Source organism: Mugil cephalus, chromosome 15 (genome assembly GCF_022458985.1).
Source record: "Mugil cephalus isolate CIBA_MC_2020 chromosome 15, CIBA_Mcephalus_1.1, whole genome shotgun sequence".
NCBI classification, from domain to species: domain Eukaryota; kingdom Metazoa; phylum Chordata; class Actinopteri; order Mugiliformes; family Mugilidae; genus Mugil; species Mugil cephalus.
The window spans coordinates 18,294,910-18,308,229 of NC_061784.1; the positions used below are offsets into that span (position 1 = coordinate 18,294,910).

At 41.3% G+C, this 13,320-nt stretch overlaps 1 protein-coding gene across 5 annotated transcripts in view; it reads right to left on the bottom strand.

The window, feature by feature from the left end:
• Nucleotides 1-13,320, bottom strand: part of cadm1a (cell adhesion molecule 1a) — a 371,700-nt gene that overhangs the window by 146,735 nt on the left and 211,645 nt on the right. The window lies entirely within an intron of this gene.

Here is a 13,320-nt window from a genome sequence, read left to right on the forward strand (position 1 = left end):
GTTATTGGGTGGATCATAGACTGTATAAAGATTGACAACTCCTCAAAAGAGAAGCCAAAGCAAGTAGAGCTCCCCATGGTGACTGAATGCAGTATAGGTCATAAGCTCCACCCCCTCCGTGTTAGTGGGTGGGACCAAACGAAAACACAAAAATACACGTCAAATATTTATTTTTTCCTAGGGTAGTTTAAGTAATTTTATGTAGTAAATATAATATCAATTTGTGCTCAAGAGTTCATTTATCTGACATGTTTGGTTTTAGTTTACCGTTTATAATGATGACTACAAGTATAAGTATGTATAATTTCGTTTTCACTAGTGGAGGTCGAGTGGTGGAATGAGTGTGGCTGGGCCATCGATAAAGCAGCCCTGCGTGGCTCCAAACTCACCAGGCGGTGGCGCCCGTATCCCCGGGAAAATAACATCAGTTTAGCCAATGCAAGGAAGTGGGGTCGTGTTGTCCATATTTATATACAGTCTATGGACTCAACTCACAAACAGTAATTAGGTTACAGCTGCGTTTGATGTGCAACTAAATTTTCATGCACAACATCTGTATAGTTACACACATTTTTTATTTATTAATACCCACTTTACTTGGTTTATCCTCTTGTTTTCTGCTGTGGTGTGGCTGGACCTCAGTAACTCATGTTTTAGAATCACAATAAAAACCTCGTAACCTTGAAACGCTCCATTACCATAAATCGACCCAGGCTAACTGTCACTTTCTCTTGCTTCCACTGAGCGTTTTCCCCAATAAGCCCAGAAAAGGTATTCAGGAGAGATAATCATTTGGGAACATTTGGGGATGGTGGTCACTTTCATATCACTTCAAACTGACTTAAACAAGACAGTCTGATAGCTGGTCCTCTAGAGCCCTTTGAAGAGGGATGATGTCTCTATAAGGATAATTAGCTCATTGACATTTGGCCTTGTAGTGCCTCCTGGCATTAAGTGCAAAAAATATATAGCTTTCAATCATTACTAAAATAAGATGAAACACTTTTTAGCTAAACACATCAAAAAAATATATTTTTTATATATATATATTTTCTTCTGGCACCATGGCTGACATTCTAACATTTTTCCAATGAAAACGAGGCCAGATAATAATAAGAATGTCAGATAAAATAATAACAGACACAGGCCTAACCGGCCCATGAACGCCATATTGTTGGGCAAATTACTGCTGAGATGACTGCGCTGCCAGATGTGACTCTCACGCTGCAGCATCACACAAAAGAAAATGCAGCATATGCTCCACTCCGAGAATAACTTCACAGGTACAGACCTCAGGTGAGCGGACTGAGAGAATTCCCAAGCATTCCCGAGACTGCTACAATACAATATGGCGAGGCTTACGCTTGGACCGTAAAAAAACGAGCCAACATGAGTCATGTGATGGTCTGTGATAAATTAGCCGGGGATTTATGGTGCAGTGCATTGTAGCAGATCAAAGGAGCGCACAGCGAGTATAACTTGATAGGATATGCTTCATCCTTCAGCCAGACTTAGGATGATGTTGGAAAGGCACCATTTGTCTTGGGCTGTTAGGAAAGGCAATAATATTAGGTGTCTAACAACTCGGTGTAAACATGGATGATTTGCTGGGCTATTTTTAGGCTTTTTAAAATACCAAGTAAGCTTTTTATGACACTGTGCTGCATGTACAGATGAAACAGTATCAGTTCTGGCTGTATCGGAGTGTGAGGACTGTCAGTCATCCAGATCATAAAACAAAGACACCTCTCGCTCACAAGGTGTCTACAGTTATAAATATTAAAATTTTAGAAGTAAGACATGCCTTTTGGATTAGAGGTGTAACATCTTCAAGAAACCAGGCGTTTTGCTTTGAATCCTATACCACGACCTGAGTGACCGAACATCTTCACATGACATCATCTGTTGTCTCTTGGTATATCTACAGGTTAAGAGGTGAAACATAATCTAGACACTCAAGCATGTCCACCTAGTGTTTTTGTTTCGCTTTTAACAATGGCGTCTGAAACACCCAAGAGGAGTCATAGAAATGTTTGTATGTCCTATCCTCCTCAGTTAACATTTACTCGATATGTTACATCTTTATTGATGCAAAATAGTCACACTTATGTAACAATTCTGGATAGGTGCACGTCAGCTAGGGTCTGCACTGTTGCCGTAGCTATGGCGTCAAATTTACGCCGTAGTCTAAACCACCTATTAGATCACCTAGCAGTTCAATCCTACTGAGACACTTCAGAGACCTGTTTTCAGTTTTAGATTAGTTCTTGGTAGAATTGAATTGTCTTCACCCCAGACTGGAGCATCCACAGCATTCCACGTTTGTTAAATTACAAGCAAGTGCATTTGATTGGACATGAAAACCATTTAAATTGTTCTTGTCTTATTCCGGGCCTGTAGGCCATATCTGTGAGCCCCGATTCTTGAAATCCTTAATACAACAAATGCAAGACACCGGCTGCTGTAGGAGACCTGGCGCCAGCTATACAGTACGTACAATACAAGCCGCACCAAAGGTCAGCAACTTCATTCTCACTCAGTACAAACCAATAAAGCACAAACAATATCAAATAACGTCCCTGTGATTCATTTGGTGCAGTAACACCAAAGCAGAAAAAAAATCTCATAGAAACAGCAAGTGAACATTTTTTTTTAACCAGTTTCTTTTGTTGACTGTATCTTTACAGAAGACATCTGTCTTTTCATTGTTTCTCACGGTCTTTTGTCATCCAAGATTTGAGATACACACACGGTGGCAGCTTAAACTCCACATTGTTTTAACTGATGTTCGCGGCAGATGTCAGCATGGTTGATGAGTCTCTGCGCCGAAGGTACTCTTGCAAAATCTTACTCCATCTGTCCAGTGATCAGATCCGTAATAATACACATTTTGTATTTTTTAGTGCAAATTTTAAGTGTTTAGACACTTGAGGTCCTAGCATAATGGTACAAGTTCAATGATTATAATTACAAATCATTTACAAGGGCAGGCAAAGCTGTGGATTCCAGTCAGGTGCTACAGCTTTGTGACACCACAACCCTAATGTTTCCATTGGTTCTCATTAATGTTTTACCTTTCATTAAGGTGCGAATACTTGGTATGAAGATGGTACACTAATTTGCATTTGTGCATTTGCACAGTACTGCCTGGTTAACAAAAACATCCACAATCCACATCTTTCATTTGTGATTTAGGGGGCATTTCTAAGCGCATGATATAAAAAGGCTACAACCAATCACAAAATGTTTGACATGACTATATGTTTGTGTCACAGGGCGTTAATGCTGCCACTGAACAAAGCTTTGATTGGCTTCCAGGTCATGGGTTGCAATTCAGAGGCTAATCATAAGGTTAGTCCGGAAATTTGGGAGACAGGTACATTCTGCCGGAACAAATACACTGTAGCCCTGGCATAGGACACTCATGTCACCATTCAACAAAGCTTTGACTGGTTGACTGGTTCTGTGGGCCGCAATTCAGAGGCTAACCGTAAATACGTTGTATGATTAGATCATGAGGTATAATTGCTGGAAAACAATGAGTGGCTGCTGAGTGGTTGTCGTCAACAGTCCATTTTTAATCTCACAAATTCAAAAAGTCCCGTCACGTGAGCTGTGTCCATCTCGTTCTGACTGAGATGTTGATTGAGGACTTTCCCTGATGTTTCTGCATTATATGAAATTTGACTTCCGCTAAACTCGTCGACCGTTAGATTGAAATAATCATGTTGGCTTTTCGAAAAGTCAATTAGAATTGGGAGTATCTGGCTCGCCTCAGCTCATCTGGACGTCCAGCTGATTTATTCTTTGGTCATGCAGATAGGCTCGCAGGCTCATGCATGGATGTCGACTGTAGTGCGGAGAAGCAGCCAGAATGAGCCACAGTGGCTGTCGGGTACGCTGCCAATCGAGGCAGCGTCTACACAGAGGTTGCTGTACACCCGCCATTCTGGCTTACTCTGCATCCTGCTCTAATTCAATTTACCACTCAAACCCATTTCAGAGGCTGTCACACATCTTCACGGCTACGAAGCAGTTGCGACGAGAAAGCCTGAAGGGTGTTTGTAGATACTGTACGCCATGAGGCATGTGTGTGAGTGTTCCTGGGAGTAACAAAAAAAGAAGAATGGAAAACATAAACTTGTGCACTTCGGGTTATTCCGCTGAAACGAGGGCATTGTTTTTTATTACAGAACGTATAAGGGAGCGGGAAAGTCAATATCCAGCAGCTCTGGATTTAAAGGCCTACTTACAAAGGAATTAAGATTTGAGGAAGTGATAAAAACCATATGATACTTGTTCCTTTTGTTTAAGAAGAAAGCAGACAATTTGACTACTGTAATTAAAGAGGGATTCTGTGGGATTTCTGAGGCTGCAGCAATTAGCGTGCCACTGATTTGAGCAAAGTTCATTTATTTCATTGTATTTTACCAACTGAGTGGGTTTATTTGACAACCTAATGAGCATTTTAGTACGAGACGGCTTAAGGCGATGGGCACATTTTAAAACAGGTTATTGAAAATAAAAGAAAGCCAGTGTCTCCTATAATAAGGGGGTACGGAAGGGGTGTTGGCAGAGTTGAGGGAAAAATAAAAAAAAATGTACAGTTTTCACTATTTTAAAGATGACTAAACTCACACTTTTTTGGAGACTGCACCAAAGCAAAAAGAAGACAGAATTCTTCCCCTCTCACTTAGCCTACGAAATTCAGGTATATTCAGACAGGCAATTTATAACTTTAAAGGTCAAGCAAAGTTTAAAAGCTCAAGACTACCAGAGTAAAAGGGGTGAGGCTGCTTTTGAGTGCGAAGTTTTAGGACAGTCCTAACAAGACGAGTCTCAAATGTATTCGCCTTGGCTGCATTATTAATCAGCATTAAGTCGGCCGGTGTCGTAAATGCACTCGAATATCTTTTGACACAACTTTTACGTCCTACTTTTTACATGTGATAAATAAATTATAAGAGAGGGCCATTCTGCTACACCGGTGTACCAAACACGGAGCTTTTAAAAGTGCTGCTATCTGCCAGTCGGTTTCCTAACTCGATCGTAAAGCCAACTTGTGTTTGCTGTGCCATTTTCTAAACTCAAATATATCTTCATATTTAACATCACAGAGTGCTAATTATGATTTCTATGAGTTTATGGGCCCTCCTGTTCTGGAGGTTTTTGTGTTTATTTTCATCTTACAATAAAAACTTTGCATTGGACAGGGGTCAGGGTGGAGGGAAATGCTCAAGAGGGCGATATCATGGGGGGAATCTGTATTCTTTCACACAGCACAGAGAAGTCTACTCTCGTGGGCTGAATAAACCAAATAAGTCCAGGTGACTTGTGCCCTGAAGGTTGCTCATCTGTCACACTTGATAGCGCGCAATGTGAAAAAGGTGAGTCAAAATATGACGGCGCATCAACAAGAGCTTCAAGCTCAACCTCATAGCTGACAAAACACACTTAGGGAAAGAGTAAATGTGCGATGTGCTTCAGGTGCACCAGCTGTTTGTGAGGTGAAACTTAGCCCAGTCCAAACGGTACACTGACCAGGCATAACATTGTGACCACCTGTCTATTATTGTGTGGGTCTTAAACTGTCTTCTGCATCATGCTGGGTATGGCATTGTTAAGAGGTGGGGGTGTCTGGTCTGGTCTGGTCTGGTCTGGTCTGGGTGGGTGCTACGCTATGTCCAAGTAGCATCCACACAAATAAATGCCAGGTCCAAAGGTTTCCCAGCAGAACAGTGAATTGTCACAAGATTGTCAACCGTATTCACTTCTCAGTGGTTAGGGTTAGGGTTAGGGTTAGTGGTTTTAATGTTATGGCTGAGCAGTGAATTTGACAGTCCTTCGTAACCGGGAATTTTGGAATGTGTTATTCTTAAAGCTCTGGTTCGACAGGAAGTACTAAAATGTACAGTTACAAAAAGCAGCTGTTTCATGTTGACTTTAATGAGGTGTACAAATGAAAGCATGTCGTTATTAGAGCAAAAGAAAAAATAACAACTCATCGATCAATACCATCATTACACCACATGCCAGGCAATACCACAATGGGATGCCAGAAATGACAACTTCCTCCCTTCATAAACACATCAAAGTAACTTCAGTACCCTGATGCCGGATGCTTATTAAATGCTTTTTTAATTCAGAGCACTGAACCAGCTGCCTGGCTAAATACAGTGTTCAGATGCACAGCCTGACTAATCCATATTAATCCAACATGACAGCTGGAAACTCTCCAAAATCGATAACTCTGATTGATTGCTGTCCAACTTGTAGTGCCGGAGCTTGTACTCTCAGAAAATGACCACCAACAAATCCAAAGTCATTCAGCCATATTTCACAATAAACCGTCCGCACGGAAAAATCCTGTAAATATGGACTTTTATTTTTACCGAAGGGCTAGAATTAACAGTCATTATGGTGTTTTGACTGAGTGTGGGTTGGTTTAGGATCGTAAAGCTGCTTTGAACCAAGTAAGCTTCAGTGGGTTTTTGCCTGACAGTCATCAATCACTTTCATTTTCTGACTCCCTGCACCCTCGCAAGCTGATCACACGATAGCGTTCTCTGGGTTGAATCTTCCCCAAGGTTAAATGCGTGCACCTCCTCAAATGCTGCTGCCTTTTCAGTGGGCTTCCTATAGGTCTCAATCCGACACCTGTCACATCTGGTTCCTGATCTCCCTGGTGCAGTGATAAGAAGCAGGTAGTACAATTGTCATTTTCAGCCACTTTTCTTTTCCTTTTCAGTGTTCCGTCGCGCACCAGTTTCTTGGTAAGAAAATACTGTGTACCCACACAAGCATAAAAAAAAAAGACACAATCCTACTTCAGCAGCTATCAAAGCTATCAATCAGCCATGGTTTGAGGCTATAACTGTGGGACATTCTGATGGATACATTTGCTACATCCCCACTTCAATTTGTTTGGAAAAAGGAGCCAGTTTGGTGTGCAAACACATTGCACCAATCACTCCCATTCAACTGGCAAAGCATGAAATGACAGCCAAGGCCGTTTGGGGAGCCTTCTGTTTGCAGACACGGCGTGGCAATGGCAGTCTGAAAGCAAAATAATGCTGGTTGAGATTTCAGCAGAGATGAGGTCGGACTCCATTTTGTCTTTTTTGACTTTTTTTTTTTATGCATTTGTATCTTTTTAGAGTGTATGCCTTGGCATATATCACACTGAGCATTTAGCTCCCTGGTGAAGAGCTAACGACCCGTTGAATATCGTCGTGCCATTGACCAACAAAATGATAGCAGTGCATAATGACAGCTATACAATCTGGGCTTCGATGTTCGATATAAAAATCTGTCATCTCGTCAAAGACATTTCAGAAAATAGTCAATGAAACAGTTTGCCTAGACATGAAAAACAAACCAAACAATCAAAAGTCATAATCAGCAGCTACTTGCACATGACTAAAGGCCAGGCTTTACGCTTGACTGACTGTCATACTTATTGACCATGAAGGACACGTAACGTCCAGCTACCTTATGGTTGAGTGTTTCCTCTGGTTGTCTCCATTATCCCATCTGCTTTAAACCAACTTGTGTGAAAGATAATCCAGAAAATGGCCAACTAACACTTTCCCTATCCCTGAATATAATCAGAGAGACCACTCCTCCAAAAACATTGTGGCCAGAAGACCACATGCATTGTGGCCAGGCTTTCCATTTGACCAACCATTAGACTAATTGATCAGGCTCATGAAGAACATTTAATAAGCTTTTAGTTCTCTCCATTACGCTATTTACACTATCTATTTTACACTTTGAAGAAATGTAAATGTGAGACCTAAACAGCCACGTCGATCCATTCTTTATCCACTGTGGCTTATCCTGTAGAGGTTTTTTGGGGAACTGGAGCCTATTCCAATTGGTAAAGGGTAGGAGGTGCACCCTGTATAGGTTGCCAGTCTAAAGCAGGGCTAGCTCTACGGGTCACCTCAAAATCTTTTCCAAACTAAAGGCTCTTTCATGTCGAACAATGTTTTTCGAGTGATGCGTGTGTTTTCGACTGACAAGGTAACTGACCCAGAATTTGATCGGCTTGACTCAGCTTTGATACGAACAAGAATGCTGCGTCGACCCACTAATTTACTCAATGATGTTGATGTACCTGTCTGTCACATTCTGATTTTGCCACTGGACTGCCTATCAGACTGCATCATTGCAGAAGCTCCAGGGGTGCGAGCAGCTCAAAAGCAGAGCAAAGTTTTGGTCTACTCCCATAAGAGACCGATCTCTGAAAGGCAGAGATTTTTGTCCATTTTCTCAATCAAACAAATCAAATGTGTCGTTACGCAATCGTTAATGGAAGTGAATTGGTCCTACCTCATGTTTGGGAAATTGCACTGATAGGGAAATGCATGTGCATTATCAGCAGCCTTTTAAAAGAGCTTTTTGACCAGTTCATTCTTCAGGACATCAACAAACTGAAAGCATTAAAAAAAAAATACACCATGCTGTCCATTGTTTACTTCGTACCTCGTAATGTGATAACGTACGTTTGACTAACGATCATACTTATTGTCCAGGCACATAAAGAGTGTATAATAATAACTAGCTACCTTTCTGGCATCTGTTTTCCACCAACTTGCGTCGACCCCTTGAACAAATGGAAATCTAAACAGCCACTTCATCCTGAGTTCTGCCAGGCTGAAAAAGGCTCATTTGTTGAGAGAAACGCCATCCATTGCTTCCCCCACCCCCCTTGGAGAGCTACCTGCCAGCGCTCTCGCTTTCACCCCCCACATCCCCACACCCTCTGCCACAGCCGTCTCCAAATGCAGCAACGTCCTTGAAATGCAGTAACAACACCCTGTCTCGCGAGGCAACATGTGCCAGGAGCGGAGACACTTAGATGGAAGAAACGAGACTTGTGGCGACATTTTTTCCCCCCCTGAAACCTGTAATCTACCTCAACCGCGATGGCCAAGTGTGGGCCCGAGACGACACGCGGGGGAAATAATTTTTGTTTTAACGGCGGCAGAAAACTATTTCAGATGACCCATTTGACAATTGAGAAAATTGGCTGGTTAAGGGCCCAGAGTTAAGTGACAAACTGGGACCCCGGTGCTTGTCAAAATATACAATCCAGAGAGTGAGTGAGATCATATCTGCGAACACACTGTTGAGAGCACATATACTTTAATATGAATGTTTTTTTTTTAATGACGCCTAGATAAAGATGACCTCATCTCTTCAGTAAGTTGTGGCAAAACGTACCAAACCTCGGCACACGTCGGCTTGAAAGAATGTCTCAATTGGGTACAGTGTGTATAATGTGTGACAGAAAGCTGTTGTGGATGCATTGTCAGTATTACCTTGTGTTCAAATTGGAGCCAGAATTGAGAGTTCTAACTTGGTAAGTAGCCTGGCTGTTCAAAAACATACATCGTTTTTTTTTTTTTTTTTTCCCCGTTACGTGCACCAACCAGCCACAACATTATGACCACTGACAGGAGACGGAAATAACCATCTTGTGACAAGACAGTGTCTCGCTGGGAAACTTTTGGACCTGGCATTTGTGTGGATGTTACATAGACCAGACCAGGCAACCCCCACCCTATAGCAACGACACTCCTTGTTGGGAGCAGTCATCCCCCAGCAGCATGCAACCTGACACAGTCACACACACACACAAAAAAAATGGTTTAGGAACAACTCATAGAAACATGAAGAGCAGCACAACCTGGTGGCCTGGCCTCCAAATCTCTGCGCTTGATTTCAACCCATAGGAACCAAAGGCTCCCCACTAACAATATTTTGTTGCCAGACACCACAGGACACCCTCAGAAGACCCATGTCCATTCTCTGATGAGTCACAACTATTTTGCAAGCACAAGGGAGACCTACACAATATTAGTAATAATTATAATGTTATGTCTGATCATTTATGTCCATTTCTGGAGCATCTTCAGTGACTAAGGAAAATCTAAAGGGTTGGGAAGCACATGATGCATATTTTATCATTCATCATAACACGATCAATTATCAATCAAACATAAGCTATCTTTTATCAGAGACTGTGAGTGTTTTTCCTTCTGCCAGATTTTGCTTGCGGCACACAAAGAAAACAGACCAAATGCTCAAAGTACGTCTGAAGAAAAATAGACAGGTGCTCATGAGAATTAACTGCAACGTGTCTGTAACATAACCAAAACAAAACCGCTGTAGAGGTATCGTTATCACGAGTTGCTCAGTGTTATGTTTTTAGTGAGGAGATTCCACCAGTCAAGTTGGACACAAGCCGACACCTCTGACTTGTGTCCTAAGTCGGCCTGGCAGCCGTCCAAGGCCATGTTTTTCACTCTCTAATCGTACCCCCGAAGAGATCAAGCGTGAAAGAAGCCTCAAGCAAAAACAACTGCAACAAAACTGAATCTGAGGGAAAAGATTGAGAACAAGAACGAGTAGTTCAGTCACGGAGGAGAAGAAGACGGCGTGTGGCTTCCAAAAAAGTTATACTAATAATAATCCTATACTTAAATGTGTCATTTGTCCGAAACTAGACTTGAGTAAATGTGGCGGAAAGAGATGTATGTTACCATTTCAAATCAAATGATTTGGTTAAATAAAGATGGAAAGTACAAAATGACAATTAAGCTTGCTTTCTGCGTCCAAGTCTGAAGCAAGTTCTCTTCTTGCTTTGCCAGGAAACAATTATCCTCTGCCATTCAGTCCAAGTGGAGCTTAAGTTTTCAATTTTCAGCTGCATTATTTGACCTCCAAGTGTGAGACGATGCTCTTATAGCCAGCTCGGTAATGCTACGCGCAGTGATGGAGTACATTTAGGCGGTGTGAGACTTTAATATGCACGGTGTGGACATCACACTTAACATGTACTACCACTATCATTTTCACAAGCTTGGTACTGTATGCCCTTTTATGTGGTCTTTATTTTATTGTGTCAGTCGCTTGTGTGTGGCGGGGGAAAAAAAAAACACACAAAAAAAAAACGTGTCGGCGTAAAAATAAATCGGTCTTATCGGCCTTAAAAACAAATTGAGGCAACAAATAGATAAGGGCAAACCAGCTGCCTCAGGTGCGATGCCACAGATTTGACCTTTTATCTAAATTAGATACAAGAGAATATATCATTACCCGAGGCCCTACCAGCCTCACCCCGCTACCATTATAATCCTCTGTGTCCTATTGCATGGCTACTTGAATGTTGTTATAATGAGTCACACTTAAGAATACAAGTACATTGGAACTTGTGGCTACAGGTAACAAGTAAAAGTTGCTATTTTGACAAAGTTAATTATTTATGATTTAAGTAAGCAGCGTTAACTAACTTGCTGACCCTTAAGCTATGGGTCTTCAACAGGGAGTCCGCGACCCCTAGGGGGTCTGCAGAGGTACTGCAGGAGGGTCAAAAAATCTTTGGTTGATAAAACTTTTTTTATATATATTTTTTTTTAATTTCACAAATTTTAAATTCTTCCACATACACATTAATATGAATATATAATATTTTAGTAAAGGAATAAGGGATAGCTTAATATTGAATGCAAAATGATGATAATAATAATAATAATGCATATTTATAAATAGCACTAAGCCGACTAACACCTGTAATAGTAAGTCTTCTCCTGCCTTAAACAATGTGAGCAGTCTAAATCTTCTTAAATTTTCTTTTGTAATTTGCAAAGTTTGCAGCATTGGTCATTGAGACAATGGATGTAGAAAACTTAAATTGTAGGCAGACGACATTCCAGTGTGTGCATCCAACCAAACGCGGGCTTGACATATTGGCAGCTAATTAAGTTACTATGACTACCCAAAAAGTGTCCTATTTATGGGGCGGTCATATCAGATCTGTCCTTCTAATGAGTTCGAAGCAAGAACTCATTAATTGTCTCCATGCACTCACTCTCTGGACTTTTCAGAGAGAGCATCATTCGTGTTCACCAGCCAAAAAAACAAACCCAAATAATTACTGCCTGACACAAATTCTGGCTGGACCTCAAAGTTGCTGGAATCCGAAAGGAGGAGAACTTCAGAGACCCGGAGAAGAGACTCCTTGAGTTGCAACAGAAACACTTGTGGATGAAAGAGTAAAAATGAGAGGCAGTTTGAGTGAGAGCAAAGGAAGATGGGAGAAGCCACCCCGTGGCCAGAGTCAATACAGACCTTAGTAAACATAAATAGACTTGGATCTGTTACATCCACACTCTGGCAGTTCACAAGAACACTATTGATCAAATCCCACCAAAGGCAGAAATACATGATAAGTAACAGCACCATTATAAACTGAATTCTACCCTGAAGTGGAGGTAAAAAAAAGAAAATAACCAAAAATATTGCTGATAATAAATAAAAGATTAAGCCTTTTGAGCATGCATAAAACGATGTGGTGTGCACGACTGCTAATGCAACATTAAAGATAGGAATGATTACACATTTTCGACATCAAACCACTCTTCGTAGTACCAACTTATTGCCTATATATAAGAGATATGGCTTAGCCAATACTCTTTCTCAGAATGTCCCTACTGATATCGAGAGATCGATATCAGGGCCAATCCAGACATATTTTTCAATGGTCAGATCGGATTGGTTCGGCATTGGCTTTAACTAAGTCCAGCCTTTTGTAGTTGGGTATTTTAGGTCTCCAATAAACAAAAACCACTTCCCTGTTACACAAAAAACCCTTCTTCCTCTGCTGTTTTAACAGCGTTTGACTGGCGTCAAAGCTACCAAAAAGAAAAGAAGACAAGGACTTATATTCCTTGGCAGCTTTGACACAGGCCAATCACTAAGGCCAACATCAAAGCTGACTAAAATCCAAGAAGAAGGGGAGGAAGTCAGTCAGACGTAAATGTGTAAACCATGCAAAGTGAATGTTTTGAGAGATAGTATTAGGATAGCATCGTTCAACGGGACCAAAAATGGAATACGTCGCATAGACTAAGAGGCTCAAAGGCTGCGCGAAACAACACAACAAACAATGAATGCCGCGTTTCAAAGAGCTTCTCCAGGACAGCTTTCATAATGTTGGATGACCAGCCCATTTCTTGAGTAGTGATCATGTGGTTTTACCATCTGTTGGAGCTTCTGAAGCTGACCTACAGTCACCTTTGACAGATATATAGAATTGACAGTGCTATTACATCAAGACTACTACAATTCTGACATTATTTTGGACCAACCTTAATCACCTGGTGTGGTTCCTTGAGTGCTCAGTAGCCTTAAATCTACTACAGACAGGTCAATACTTCCAGAACTCCTAATGATTTTATGGGTAATCCTCTGTAGAGCCTCCTTCATTTTTTCAAAGGAACATCCCTCAAAGGAGACAGCCCTTGAAACGTG